The sequence below is a fragment of the Lycorma delicatula genome, chromosome 7 (assembly GCF_047948215.1).
Source record: "Lycorma delicatula isolate Av1 chromosome 7, ASM4794821v1, whole genome shotgun sequence".
Taxonomy (NCBI): domain Eukaryota; kingdom Metazoa; phylum Arthropoda; class Insecta; order Hemiptera; family Fulgoridae; genus Lycorma; species Lycorma delicatula.
In genome coordinates this window covers 129,942,422-129,957,591 of record NC_134461.1, presented here as the reverse complement: position 1 = coordinate 129,957,591, position 15,170 = coordinate 129,942,422, and the positions used below count along the sequence as shown (strand labels likewise).

Here is a 15,170-nt window from a genome sequence, read left to right as displayed (position 1 = left end):
CCAGACTGGATGGACCGATTCGGATGAAATCTGGCATTATGATTTTTGGATATGGGAATTTGATGACATTTTCACTTGATTTTGGTCATAGTCAATGAAGGGGGCAGGTAGATGCAGTCTTTATGAGTCACGTACATAAACTTTTACTCGAAGGGTAGATAAGTTTGATATAATTTAATATATCCCTCTTAGGTAGCTAAGAGATGGATTGATGCACATGCTTTTATTCAAAATTTCATAAATGGTTGGGCACAATAAAAGAAATTCTTTTGTCATTTCAGGAAATAAGTCATATCCTTATCCTTATATTAATTTGATGATTCCATTTAATTAGTATGTCACTTTGGTTGTTATATGTTTGAGTAATTTTATTTGAGGTAGGAATAATAAATCTAGTTTTTTTTCAGTAATTGTTTGTTTTGCGTGATAACTTCAGACTGAATTATCCTATTTTGTGTGGCGATTTCTGAATACAGATCATTTAATTATGGTTACTATAAGTCAAAGAAGTGAAAATATAGTAAGTCCTTACTGGACTTACTATAAGTCCAGTAAGCCCTGGACACCTGCAGAGCTTACTTCGGTCACAATTTCTATTTACCCAGAAGGCTCCTCCCCCTGGATCCCTGCACTGTACATTATCCCCACGGTTGTCTGAATAATACCGATAAATAATAATCTTCGTAGATAGGGTTTATAGAAATTTGAAAAAGAGAGTAAATTACAAAAGATAGAATAATAGTAACTACGATAAGGAAAGTACACAGTCATTTAACGATGAAAAATTCATAACTTATTTCTTTGTCGTGGTGGCAGAAATATAATAACGAAGCAAAAGAATTAATCTATCTTTTTGTTAATGAATACCTTTAATTCACAACTTCACCCTCCTTGGGGGTGAAGAAATAATGAATATTTTTAATATTTTAACCTTCAAGGGAGTCTTGGTTGGTTCTTGCATTATGCAATATCAAAAAGACATACTTTATATATATATATGTTTTTGAATGACCATGATCTGTGTTACTTTGTGTGATTATCTGATTCATATAAAAGTTAGCCTCCAACGTACTAACGACTACCTAATTTGAATTTTGATAATCGGACCATTGTTTGCAGAGATATTTTAAGGGTACCCCATCGCACCTTCCAAAACAGTGCCTCAGGGGCATGCTGTTTGTTACCAGTTGATATTGATGATTAGTCTAGCCTCCCACAAGGTGCTGGCATAGCTCACCGCTCTACCGTCACGCAGCCCCCACAAGAAATCCATTATATTCTTTAAATTTATTTAATGTAAATTTAATTCTATTATCTTTGTATTATTATTCATTTCATTTGAATCATTCACTTCAAACCCAGCTCACGCAGCGGTAGAGACTCGCAGTTCATCAGTTCAATTCATTAAAGTTTGAGCTTCAACTGGCAAATCTCCACTACTATATATATATATATATATATATATCTGTGTAAAAATTCCTTTTTTTTCCAAAATGAATTATATGTAAAAACCTTCTAAGTTATGCCAAGAAACACCGGTAAAAATTTGGTTGCAATTGTTCTAGAAGTTCTTTCATTTATCTCGAACAAACAAAAAACCTCTTCCTCTTTATATAATAATATAGATATAGATTTGCCCCAATATCTTGAACCGTTCTTTGCATATTCTTCTGGATCGATTTTAACCATCTCTATCTTTAAATACAGATTAAACCGTTGCATTGTGTTGGTCAGATTGACATCGATAGAAATCTCATTAATAATTACATTTCAGTTTTTATTGTTTACAAGATCAAACCGTACTCTTGTATGCATATATTCTTGTATGAATTGTTTAGTATCAACTCTTAGGGCTCAGTAAAAAAAAAAAATATATATTGTTTCCCATCTATAAATATGAATTATGTAGATCAATTTTTGAATAAGATATTACAAATATTTTATTAATGAGCAATGTGTGTCTAAAAAATAATCACTTATTCTTAAAAAAAAATTGCAATTCCACCTCTAAGAAACCATCGACAACAAAATTGTTTACATGTAACTCAACTCAATACTTCAACTTAAAAGAAAGGATTTTCCCAAATTATCAAATTGTTTAAAAAAATTCTTTGTATCGGTTTACTTAAAATAAAATTAAAAGGTTTTCTTTTACAAAAGGAGTTTTACCATGCTAAATTTGTAAATATTATTAATCATAAAATGCGTTCAACATATAGATTATGTTATTAGTTATCATTAACGCCTTCTGAATTGTATTTATTATTTCTATTTTATGTTTAGTACTTTCATATATTATTTATATTTAAAATTATTTATTACGTTTTTGAATCCGCACTGATCAACATTTTACCGTAATTTCCCTTGTTCCATCCATGTAAATGCTAGAGCAGTTCCTTTCATTTTTATCTGTGGAGTTGGATATCTACTCGTACCTTACGTAATGTACTTTTGTTGTTATATAATCGTGGCTAAAATAAAATAATTTATTAAATTTTTCTCTTTTTTCTTTCAGATATTGAACGTAGCTGCCGGATTGGTTAAATCTAATTTAATGCTGACGACATTTCAAGTGTTTTCCAGAGTTATGGTTGTTTGTGGTGTATTACTAGGTACACCTACTGCTCCAGTATCTTTTGGAATGCCTTTGCTACTATTCGCTTGGTCAATCACTGAGATATTCGATACGGTTATTATGCGTTGAATATAATTAACTTGGTTCCATATGTTTTAGTATGGTGTCGGTAAGTGTACGTTAATATATATTTAATTTTATAATCAAATTAATGTAAATTTTTTTAAATCATATCGTGCATGGTAACTCACGAATTAACTGAAAGAATTTCAGAACATTATTAAAAGTGAAAAGAAAAAAGTTCACGTTTACACATGGGTTCGGAAACGCTTTGTTTTCCAGTTGTAACAAACAAAATATTACACTTTAATTTCTGCTCCAAAGGTAATTCTGAAGAGAGAACATTTTTTTCATGATTAATTTACATCAGGCTAGAAGTATGTTCAGTTTTTAGTTCAGCAAATGACAGATATAAAAGGTCAGTAGGAAAATGTTGTTATGCGATTGCTTTTATTAATAATAAGACAATAAGTTGTAATGCTTTGTATGAATTTACTTCCTTGTATGAAGTAAAGGAAGTATTATGATCACAAAAAATTTTTGTTTTCAGATTTCAATGAAAATATCCATTTTGACTATCCTTGAATCCATTTTGACTAGTTTCGGTGTGATATTTTTTCATATATATGTATGGATTTCGCATAACTCTAAAACAATTAGCTATAGGTTGTTGAAATTTTGGATTTAGGACTGTTGTAACATCTAGTTGTGCATCTCCCTTTTTGATTGCAATTGACTGAACCGAAAGGGTCCAAAAAAGCCCAAAATCCAAAAAAAAATTTGATTTTGGATTTTTTCTTAACTTCAGTAATAAGCCTTCATTGAGAGCTTTTCAACGATATATCATAGTGATAATTATTTTCATTGGTTCCAGAGTTATAACCAAATAAAATTTTAATTAATGAAATATTTTGATCTTACAAGAGAAAGCACATCAATTCGAATTCATCATCAATTATTAACGTCTGATTGTAAAAAAAAATTATGATAAATAATAATTCAATAATAATAATAAATTTTAAAAATATCAGAAGTTATTAACAAAAAATTTTACGTAGTTTTCATTTTAAAATAAATGTGTAAATATAATTTAATAGGCATATAAGGAAGACACATGTTGTCCACATCAGATTTTTTATGTATTTACAACATCTTAGATAATTTATTTTTGATTATTTCAGTTTTTCTATCTGGCCAGTACCTGTTCATTATTTCTGATATCTCTTTACTTTTTTCTTCAGAAAGTTAAGTTCTGTTCTTGCGTTTTGACTCTGTGGAACCTTTTATTTTCATCTTATAATATTATCTTTAATATTTTTCTTTCTCTAATAATTCCTTTAGTTACCTTCAGTTCTTTTAGGTCTTTTAGTTTGGATTTGTGTGTACCATTTGCCTTTAGTTTTTTTACTTTGTAAGAAATCAAAAATTTGTTTAGTCGATCTACTGATATTCATTCTAAATAAATGCAGTAAAATGTAATTCATCTATTCCTTATCACCTGTCATAACAGTTTTTCAATTAATATAAGGTTTATTATCTGGAATTAATTTTACCTGATTATTTTGAAATTTAGGATTAAAATTTCTTTTATAATTTTCATTTTTTTTTTAGATTTTCTAATAGACCTCCCTTGTTGCACAGTCTTAGGGTTACTACGATGGCTTTATTACTCTTTTATAGTGTTGAAATTTTGAGTTCCATGATAAAGACTGTTTGTTATATGTGTTTTTTGTTAGCTGGAAAGCTAATTCAATTTTATTATCTCCAACTGTCAACACTTTTTTATCTAAAGAATTTCAACTGATCCGTTCTCCGAGATATTTGAAATTACTTTCTCTACTTTTTTTTGTTATTGTAACTGCCCTAAAGAAATTTGGGTAGTTTTTATCATTAGTCAAATTAAAATTTTCTCAAATGCAACTTTTAGTCCTATTTTAGCAAGTAGTTTTTATAATTTTTTTTTGTTCAGCTTCATTCCAGTCTTTTGCTAATAATGCCATATTGTCAGCAAAAGCTAAACATGATTTTTGTCTAAGTTTTTGTTCCATCTCTAAATTGTATGCTTTTTGAAAATCAATAAAAGTTATAACATATGTTCTATATTGACATTTACAGTATTACATTATATTTTTGAGATTATAGATATGCTCTGCGCAAGATCTAATTTTCCTAAATCCACCCAATATTCACCCAGTTGTGAATCACGTTGAAGTTTGACACAAATATGAAGAGCTTTAGATAGAATCTTTTATGTAATTTCCAAAAGCGAAAATCCCCTGCAGCTATTTGGATACTTTTTTATGAAGCGAGTAGATGAGTGCATCCATCTAGTCTTTGCAAATTTTTTTGTTATTCCATATTTCACTAATCAATTTGACTAGGGATTCTTTTGCATTTATGTTTGTCTTCTTCCACATTTCTGCTATAATTAAACTTTCCCCAGAAGCTGTATTACTCTTAAGTTTTGAATTTCATCCAAATCCAGAAGTGTAAGTGTAGAGTTTTGTGCATTATGATTAATTTTGAAATTAGAAGTTTCTTTGGTTTCTCACAATTTAATAAATTTTGGAAATATTTGGCTACATTATTATTATTACTGATTTTGCATTGACATTAATACATACAGTATGTTCTAAAACCAGCTACACAACTGCGTAAATATTGTAACAAGATCACTAAAACAGACTTGAGTAACAGTTTCCTACCAGTTAAGATGAAAGTAAACCCACCGGGTTGGTCTAGTGGTGAACGCTTCTTCCCAAATCAGCTGATTTGGAAGTCGAGAGTTCCAGCGTTCAAGTCCTAGTAAAGCCAGCTATTTTTACACGGACTTGAATACTAGATCGTGGATACCGATGTTCTTTGGTGGTTGGGTTTTAATTAACCACACATCTCAGGTATGGTCGAACTGAGAATGTACAAGACTACACTTCGTTCACACTCATACATACCATCCTCATTCATCCTCTGAAGTATTATCTAAACGGTAGTTACCGGAGGCTAAACAGGAAAAAAGAAAGAAAGTTAAGATGAAAGTAGTAGAAAATATAATAATGGGAGGAATCCAGAAAGGGGCTAATAGAAACTCTTTTAGTAAAGATAACTGGCGTGTTTAACAATCGTCTTTTGTAATACTGCCCCAGTGGGCAGTATTACAAAAGACGATTACATACCTAAACAAATACATACCTAAACATGTACATACCTAAACAAATGTTGTTCCGTGAGAAGAGTTACTGGACCAAGGTTAGAAATTTCATGGGTGTATATGAGGGCGGTTGATCATTCTCACACTCAACTGAGGTTTGGTCCTGCAGATAAAGAGGAGTATAAATACTTATTATTATTACTGTTATTATTGTTCTGATTATTTTTATAGTTGTGGGTACTACGATTATTATTTGTTTATTATTGACATTATTATTGTGAGTTATTTATTATTGTTGCTTATTATTATTATTGATTTGTCTTGTTTTACTTATGTTCTTTAAACATATAAAATAAACATTTTCAATTGTCAGTCTCTCAGTATCCTGATTGAACCACAAACAACCGACAATGTCTGTATAAAATTAGACTTTTACAATTATTATCATTCAAACACACCTGCACAAGATATGCAACGTTTGTTATAAGCCTCAGTAAGCATTTGAAGACATTCACTCGATATTTTGTTCAGTTTTACTAAAATCTCAAATTGAATGTTGCCCAATTTTTAAACTTAGTTTTATTCTGGCTAACTAATCTAATAATTCAGGTGAACTGTTGTAGTAAACAATGACTACTAGCATTCAACTGAACAGCTAAGTATATGGTTGTATGTCAAGCCCATATGTTTACAACCAGAAGTTTCCGCTGCACCAGGAATACTTCAAAAAGCAACATCCTGGGGATTGAACAGTGAATGATAAAATGCCAGTGATCTAAGCCATATTCCTGTTAACTGGTGCACTCTCATTATTGGGATTTATTAATTGCTAATAAATTATAATTAATGTCATTTCAAATTTGTTAAAATAAAAATAAAAAACCTTTTTAATCTAATATTCTTTGTATTTTAATGAAGAAACATCATCTAAAGATTTATTAATTAAAAAAAACTTTTTCTGTTATTTTAGGTACACATTTTTCTTTGCCTTATATCCAATCGGAGTTAGTGGTGAATTGTTATGCTTTTATGCCGCTCAACAGTTTGTTGGAGACACAAAGCTATGGACTTATGAACTTCCCAACTCATTAAATTTTACCTTTAACTACCGATATTTACTTATATATATCATGTCATCATATATACCACGTAAGTAATCATTTATTATAATAATAAAATTTTAAATATATTGTACTTTTACAAGGAGTATTTATTTGATAAGGTTGAACGAGGTCAACAGATGACTTGAGTATCAGTTGTTGAGGTCGTTCTTTGTTTCCGCATCTCCACTATGCGTATACATTCATAATTCTGTTTTTACAATTGTTTGAGTCGATTATACATTGTGATTTCTGAAAATTGGACTGAACAGAATTTTATGTGATCAAACATTACATTTTAAAAGGCAAAACTGCACAGTAAACTAAAGCCAAGCCGGATGAATAATTGTATATGAAAATGTGTATATGAAAAAAGTAATGTAGTAAAATTAAAAAGCTACTAGGAACATTCGTACAATGTAAAAAAAACAGATCCAATAATAAGTTACAAAAAATCATTAAGAGTGGAAATTTGCTAATAAAAATATTAGAATTTACAAAAATTGTCCAAAAGAAATTTAGATCTACTACCTTATTGTTTTACAAAAATGTTCTCTGAAGAAAAATTGGGTTATTTTACTAATTATAAAAACTATAATTTAAAAACTAAAACTTGCTTATTATAAAAACTATAATTTCTAAAATATTACAAAAAATATAAAAAAATTACAGCTTGTGTAATAGAATAAAACTTTTTTACAGCCAATAATCAAAATATACCTTGTGAACACAATTTCTTCTTAAAATATTCTGTAATATTTACTTGCTTTAATGTTCTTCTTTTATGAGCTGCAAGATGATGTAATCATTTTAAACAAAGAATTTGTGTAGAATCACATTCTATTTGTCTCTTCAACTAGTCCGTAGTAATAGACAAATATTCATGAGGTTTTTTATGACAACCTTGGATTGGATGCAAGTCATATCGTAGTTCATGCTTGATAAATTAGTGTGTTTCCATCAATCTATTCAAACGCTAATTTTATAATCAGTTTAATACAGCCTAAATTTATTGATGTTGTATGCTATACAAATTGTTAAAAGTCAGTTAAAATCTCATTAAAAACAAATTGATAAAATTTCCTGTTGAAGCAAAGCCTTATTTTAACAGTATTTTACATTTTTTTAAATAGCACATTAATTTTTTCTAAATTGCCTAGTGTGGACGTAAACATTTCAGATTATTGGACGTAAGAAAATCGGCTTCCCACTGCATTTATATTTTCAAATAATACCTGTTGAAATTGCTTGATTTTTTGTAACTACAATGAAATACCATCCTTTAACAAACAAAGCCTGACCGTAGTACTTGCACTTGCTAAGAAGGGGGAATTTCCTCTTTGTGGTATTTGACTTTCTAATGCGGTTGAGTTTTTTAATCTTGGCAGCAGGTAAAATGAATCGTCTAGTGATCATTGCATACGTGGTATTTTGCAGGATGTTACTTGTCTGCAAGCTGTTAGATGGGTTTCTTCCAATCGTTATAGTACTCAGTTCCCGTCTGTATATGATGCATTTATTATCAAATTAGCTAGATTTGATTTGGTTGATGCAGGGCATTTGCCCGGATTGTAGGACCAATGATACTGTAGGCCACCTCCTGTATGCTTGTCCAAAGTATAAGACGTAACAGAATTGTTTTGGTACTTAGACTCAGTTGTGAAATTTGATATTGCAGTCTAGATTGTTTGCTTTTGTTTAATAAATAATAGTCTTATTTGATGTCAGGGTGACATGTGGATCACACTTCACCAGATTTGGTTAAACAATTGTGAGGGCTACTAAGTAGGATAGAAGAGTAAAGATGTCCAAAAAAGCTTACAACAAAGGCAATAGCTAGCTAAAATCACTGATGAAACGTTTATCAAGACATTTCCATCAGCGACATCCTGACAGAGGCCTAGCTGATGTCTGTGTATTTGTGTATTTAATTAGCGTTTTGTTTTAAACCTCTGGAACCACCATTAGATGTTGCTTCAGAGGATGAGATGGATGATTTGTAGCGTGTGAAAATGCCAGGATTCAAACCCAGCACCTCCGGATGAAAGGCCAAGACGCTAGCACTCGTGCCACTGAGACCGGTGATTAGTGTCTGAGGCTCAGTAAGACAACCTCCAGTAAAAATCGTCAGGGCTAGAAAGTAAGGGGATGATGTGATGACTGGAATCACCATAAGATGGATGTCTTATCGCTAGTTTTTTTTTTTTTTTTGTGGAGGGCGAAAAACATCTTTACGCCTGGGTATTTTTTTTTTAAGAAAAAAAAAATAAAAGTAATTAAAACTAGTACATAAAACTAAAACTTAAAATAAAAATAAATAATAAAAGCAAAACAATTAAACAAAGTCCGAGATGGGTGTAAAAGGCCCATTCTCGGATAACAAGAGCACAAAAATGATACAAAAAAGTTTTAAAAAAATAAGCAACAAACATAAAAACATAGAACTAGGTTAAAATTAAAATAAAGTAATTAAATAAAACTTAAAACTAATATCACAGACCGAGTCATTAAAACATAAAAGCTAAAATAATTAATAAAAAAAACTACCGGGTAGACCAAACATATAAGTTCTTTCATTGACAACAAATGCACAGCCAACGGTATCGTTTTGTTTCGATCCATCAGTGTATACAACCGCGTCTGGTTTCATCTTGGAGAGAACACACAGAAACATTTGCTGGAAGACAATAGGTAGTGTTGATTGTTTAGTGTATGTTGTAAGGTCAAAAGTAAAATTTATAAGGTTTATTCTCCATGGAGGATATGAGCAAGGATAGGTAGGAAAGAATGACGGTGTGTCAACGTTTATATGCTGCAGCAGACGCTGGGTACGGACACCTACAGGTGCAGTACGACGTGGATGGTCCTCATACTTTCCTAGATTAGGATTTCTAAAGACTGACTCAAGAAGCGGGTGTTTTAGCTGTCCTCTGAGACGAGCAAAATAAGATAATAAAAGCTGGTCTCGTCTATTTCAAAGTGATGGTTCACCACAGTCTACAAGTAAGCTTGCGACAGGACTTGATCTAAACGCGCCTGTGGCAAGCCGAACGAAAGCATGATGTACACTATCCAGCATTTTAAGTACGGTTTGACGAGCTAAAGAGTAGGCGACACAACCATAATCTACCATAATAAGTCACAACCATAATAAGTCGGCTATCAAAAAATAAACCTAAAAACTTGACGTAGGTAGAAATAGTAATAGTCTCTCCGTTCAGAAAAACTTACAGAATAGAAGGGTTTCATAGCCGAGAAAAAACTACACATTTTGTTTTTTCGGATGAAAATGTGAAACCAGTTATCCTGGACCAAGCTTCAAGGTGAGATATAGTGTTCTGCAGTAGTCTCTCTGCTGTAGGTGTTGAACGGCTTGCAATGTAAATAGCAAAATCGTCAGCAAATAGAAAACATGAGACAGGAGCCTGCACACATTTGGTAATACCATTTAAGGCTGCAGAAAATAAGGTGGCACTTAATACACTACCTTGGGGCATTCCATTCTCCAAGATGACACTATCTGAGAGCGAATCATCCACACGAACACGAGCCGTTCGGTGATTTAAGAATCCCTGGGTAAAAGCAAGCATATTGCCCTTGATTCCCCATTCTTTGATAGTGTTAAGAATACCATATCGCCAGGCTGTGTCATACACCTTTTTTATATCAAAGAAGATAGCGACGAGGTGCTGGCGATTTAGGAAAGCGCTTTGTATGGTTGTTTCTATTGACACTAAATGATCAATGGAAGATCGTCCTTGTCGGAAACCACACTGTTCTAGCGATAGAAAGCCATGTTTCTCCAAGTACCCTGTAAGCCTGCGGTTTACCATTCTCTCCATTATTTTAATCAAAATGCTTGTTAATGAAATAGGGCGGTAGCTTGAGGGGTTGGTTTGGTCTTTACCAGGTTTTAGTACTGGTATAATAAATGCTTCTGACCAGCCGGGTGGGAAGACTTGTTCGGAGAATAAACTGTTGAAAATATTCAAAAGTTGTTGTAGTGCCGAATTAGGAAGGTGTGAAAGCATGGAAAGGCGAATGTTGTCCGGTCCAGGGGAAGTGTCCCGTGAGTTTTTAAGTGCATGTAACAATTCCTTAAATACGAATGCAGTGTTTAATTCACCAACCGAATCACCAATGTTTAACGATAATACTTCTATTTGTATCTTGTACCTTTGAAAATCGTTATTATATGATGAGGTGAGAGACACCGAGCGAAAAGATTTTGCTAGACTATTTTCCACTTCCGAGGGTGATGAAAGGAGTTCTCATTCATCAATAAGACCGAGAATAGATTGTTTCGGTGATCCGAAAATTGCACAAATTTTCTTCCATACAGTAGACGTGGGAGTAGTGTGTGAGATAGTGCTCACGTATTTCGTCCATGAATTCTTCTTAGCGTCCAAGAATACCCGACGGCACACCGCTCTAGCCCTGCGGAATAAATTTAGATGTTCTGTTGTAGGCCTACGATTAAATTTGCATAGTGCCTGCCGTCAATTCCTAATAGCATATTTGCAATCATCGTTCCACCATGGAACGAAAGGACGTCTAGGATTGTGTTTGTGGGATATATCTGTTGGCATTCTCAAGTATCATGGACGTAAAAGAAGATTATTGGTCGAGGATGTTCGCTCCATCGTCATACTGCGATTGGAATGCTTTATGGTATCCGTTCCAATCTGCCTTTTCAACAATCCATCTCCGTGGCCTTCTTTTAATCTCGCAGTCTACACCGAAACCAATAATAATTGGTCTATGATCACTGCCGTGAAAGTCATCACAAAAACAGACCAATTAAAATGAGGGAGCACATTCGGTGAGCATATGGAGAGATCAAGGTTAGATACAGTACCAGATGATAAGGACATGAATGTCTGTGATCCATTATTCAGTAGGCAAAGGTCAAAGTCTTGTCTCAATCTGTTTATCATATTTCCTCGAGTGGAGCAGAAGGTTGAGCCCCAGGAAATATGATGGGCATTGAAGTCTCCTACTATTAACGATGGAGATGGTATTTGCGTGAGGAGATTTGAGACATCTAAAGCACTGAACTCAGTGTTCGGTGAGAGATACAGATTGCAGATATGCAATTTGAAGGGAATAGAGACCTTTACTGCGATAGCAGGAATGACAGTGGTTAGTTGAATTCTTCTAGCTAACACCCCATTCTTCATGAAAATCGCTACTCCACCACTCTCCCTACTGTCTACTAGGCAGTCGTATCTCTCACAAAAGTATCCTCTGAGTGTAATTGGGTCATGTTGTAGAAGGTGAGTTTCTTGGAAACACATGATTAGTGGATCATGTGCGAGCGCTAGTATTCTAATATCTTCAATGCGGGACCGAATACCTCTAACATTCCACTGAATAATGTTCATAAGTGTAAAAAAAATAAATAATAAAATTTCGGAAATTATATAAAAATTAGCTGTACGTGATTCGGTTTTTATTTTAAAGAACTCCGATGCCGTAGGGTCGGGTGGTTCTTCAACCATATCCTCCAGTATATGAGGTGATGGTGAAGGAGATTTATTTGAATGGGATGCTGCAGTTAACATCCCAGAGGGGATGGTTATGTGGGTTCCCTTTACAGAGAGCTTATTAGGTGGCTTACTGCCAGCTGTGATAGTCGCTACTCGTGCCGGTAAGACTTTGGGAACAAAAACTTTCGTATGTATCACACTGTTGGATTCACTAACTGCGACAAAAGACTTTTTATTCATCTTTGTCAGCTCTGAGATAGTGGCTGTAAGTGAAGCTACTTGATCAGAAAGCATCTGAACAAGTTTTTTAAGTTCATTGCAGGATCCGCACTGCTGATTATTAACGTTTGTAAGAGTTTGTTTCGATGTAGCACTGGCAAAAGATACATCTGGTTTAACCAGGTTCCGTGAATTATTTAACTTTTTGTATTCTCTTCGTGCGGCTGGGAAAGATAGCTTTTGCTCCGTACAGATTTTGAGAATTGCCTTTTCTTCTTTAAAGATTGGGCAATCTCGGGAGCGGGCTGTATGTGGACCACTGCAGTTTGCACATTTTTCACTTTCTTCGCAGTTAGTGTCATTGTGACCTTCTTTAGCACATCGAGCACAGATCTCAGTTTTCGTGCAAGATGTTGTAGTGTGACCAAAACCTTGGCATTTGAAACATCGCCATGGGTTGGGTATGAATGGTCATACCCGAACCGAGAGGAAACTCACTTTAATCTTCTCTGGAAGAACAGGGAGATTGAATGTTAGTATAAGAGACGGTGTCGGTTCTTCTGTTCTGTTCTGTCGTTTCATAATACGTTCCACTTGAACAACATCTTAGTGGCAAAGCTCGTCAACTATTTCAGTGATATCTATATCTAAAAGGTCTCGACCAAAAATTACACCCCGGCTCGTATTTAAAGTTTTGTGGCTTTCTGTACTTATATTAATCCCACCCATATTACGAAGACGTAAGATAGACCGACTCTGTTCGTCGTTGAATGTTTCGATCAGAATCGATCCGTCACATAATTTCCTGATGTTCTTCGGGGAGCCACTTGCATCTGTTACAGTTTTGTTTATTAAGAAAGGTGAAACCTTTTGGAGGGAGCCACCTTCCTGACTATTTTGGAGAACAAATCTAATATTTTTAGAGTTCAAGTCTAAAGATTTGCAGTTCTCTTCGGTAGGACTTTTATCCTCGTCAGACAAAGCTGATCGAGGTCTCTTCACAAGACTTAATTTGGTGGTTATTTCAGATGGACCACCAACCATCTTGGAATTTAATATAGGAACAGAAATTTTTGTCCCACGAGTACTGGCGAAAAATGGACCACTCCAGCAGAGCGCACGCGTACTGGAGCTAGAGCTAAGTACAACTGGGTTCGCCCTGGTGCCCAGAGGACATCGTTCGAGACTCACTACGTAGAGCCATTCACCCATCGGCACGATTTGTTCCCACCTTGGGTTACGGTTGCGTTTCGTAAGATGTCGCAACACCACCAAGTGCTAATGTAAGAAATATCAGTGTAGGATATTGTTGTGTAAGTGTGTATGTTGTAATTTATGTAGTGTTCTTGGTGTAGTATTTGTGTATGATGAAAAGTGTTCTGCTGCTCACTGTATAGTGGGAAGAATAGCTGCAGAGGCTAGGCCCGTGGGGACACCAACCCCCAAAGTCTTAAAGAATAAGTCTCCCCGTCGGGGACTTATCGCTAGTGGTGGTGGTCAGGATCTATACTGCTAAGAGGTATATTTTTAAAATTTTGGGTTGTTTTGGATTATGCTTTGTTTCTTATAGAATTACGTTAGTTTATTCATGTTCACTATAACGATTCTTTCTTACAACTACGGTAAATGTTAAAGTAAAGTTTTTTCATTAACTGTAACATATAAGTTAACTATTGAATATATATGTACATTTTTCACATATTGTTATATCAATTTTTTTTATATTTACAGTTTTCCCAATGTTATATCTTCACATGGTTAGTCAAAGAAAGAAGATCATCGGGGGAGGTAGTACAAAACCAACCGACAAGAATCTTAAACCTATTTTTATTATATTATATTTATTATTAAATAAAGAATTGTTAATATATACTGGTTTTTTTTCTTAGCGTTAATTTGGAGTGATGTAAAAGGAACAGATTTTTCAGACAATTGCTATTTTTATATTGACGGTTGTTAAAGGCCAAAAGCTATGTCATTTATTTTAGCAGGTATTAAGTATTAAGTATTAAGGGTACTATATATTACAAAGCAAATTTAGTTGTAAGTTGTGTTAAAAAATATTGAGTAACTCTTTTTAAATTCTTCATGTGAAATCATATTGCAGCTGTTCCATTAACTGCTAGAACATAATACCCATTTTTAAAAAAAAACTTGTTAAATGATAATTTATATTTTTCATCATTGGTTACAGCTTATTATAATGAGAAACTTTAAGGTTTTGTTTTCTTATTAGTTATCTTGTTCCATCTTTGAAATATATTTCAGTTCTGTTGCTCTTTACCACTGTAAAGTTATCAACCATATGAAGTACCAAACGTGTCACTGTTGTTAATTTAAAAAAAAAAAAAATAGTACTATAAATTGTTTTGATGATTCTGCCACCACATTTGTAACCTTTTTCTTTACATAATAATTAATTTATTAAAAGTCAGGTTTCTTTTGAACCCATTAAGACTTTTAAGGAATTTTTCTCCTCTCCTTTAAAAACTGCATGTTTAATTCCTGAATCATTTAAAATAAGAGCTTAGTAAAACTTCTGCCCAAAACATTAATACAACAAGTTGATTAATAACCCA

At 33.3% G+C, this 15,170-nt stretch overlaps 1 pseudogene; it reads left to right on the top strand.

The window, feature by feature from the left end:
- The first annotated feature begins 487 nt into the window (after nt 1-487).
- LOC142328379 (very-long-chain (3R)-3-hydroxyacyl-CoA dehydratase hpo-8-like) lies at nt 488-14,547 on the top strand (annotated as a pseudogene).
- The last annotated feature ends 623 nt before the right edge of the window (nt 14,548-15,170 follow it).